Source organism: Schistocerca nitens, chromosome 2, assembly GCF_023898315.1.
Source record: "Schistocerca nitens isolate TAMUIC-IGC-003100 chromosome 2, iqSchNite1.1, whole genome shotgun sequence".
Lineage (NCBI taxonomy): Eukaryota > Metazoa > Arthropoda > Insecta > Orthoptera > Acrididae > Schistocerca > Schistocerca nitens.
The window spans coordinates 731,738,273-731,739,401 of NC_064615.1; positions in this window are offsets into that span (position 1 = coordinate 731,738,273).

The following is a 1,129-nucleotide window of genomic DNA, read 5'->3' on the forward strand; positions in this document are numbered from 1 at the left end:
AATGGTAAAAATGGCAGCATTAAGTCTTTCAACAAGATTCTGAACGTGGCCTTTCCATGACAGTTTACTATCTATCTGAACACCTAGAAATTTGAACTGTTCAGTTTCACTAATCATATGCCCATTCTGTGAAATTAAAACTTCAGATTTTGTTGAATTGTGTGTTAGAAATTGTAAAATCTGAGCCTTACTGTGATTTAGCGTTAGTTTATTTTCTACAAGCCATGAACTTAGGTCATGAACTGCACTATTTGAAACTGAGCCAGTGTTGCACACAACATCCCTTACTAACAAGCTAGTGTCATCACCAAACAGAAATATTTTAGAGTTACCCATAATACTAGATGGCATATCATTTATATAAATAAGAAACAGGAGTGGCCCCAACATTGATCCCAGGGGCACCTCCCACTTAAGGGGCTCCGGAACGCCCTATACTTGCAATGTTAAAATAACGCTTATAAATTACATCTTTCCTCACAAAGTATTTGAGGTAGGAAGTTGAACTTTTTACAGATTATTTATTGGAATATGGGCTACAACTTAACACAGGGATTTTACAAAATTTTAGTCCAGTTATCAAAGATGATTTTTTTTCAATTGTAATGAAAATTCACAACATTTTTTTGCAATTTTTTATTTATATATTCAAAAATATACAGTTTTTTGGAAAAAGGCTTTGTTAAATTATGCAGAAGGTACTGTGTAACATTTAATGAAAGTTTGAAATAAATATGTTTGGAAGATCCTTAGAAAACATGTAATTAGTATGAGAAAATAAAAGTTTTGGGAATCGAGCGACAAAGATTGGATTAACTTTTTAGTGCATTCCAGGTCCATAGGATGGATTATCTTCATCCTCTGCAAACTCCTCCTCCAGCTTCCTCTTGTTCCTCCTCCTGTTTACTCTTGCTTGTATTTCTAGACTCTTTACAGCCCTGTCTGCAGCCCGAAGGCGTTCCTTGTCTAAAGCAAGCATCGCTCGTACCATGTTAGAACCTATCTTCATTCCCATATTTCTAAATACCTTGCACCTTACAATGTTGCCATAATTGAAAGTCGCAACAGCATCATACACACCAAAGTGAAGTGTTTCTATTCCAACAAATACAGTCTTGGGGATTCTCGA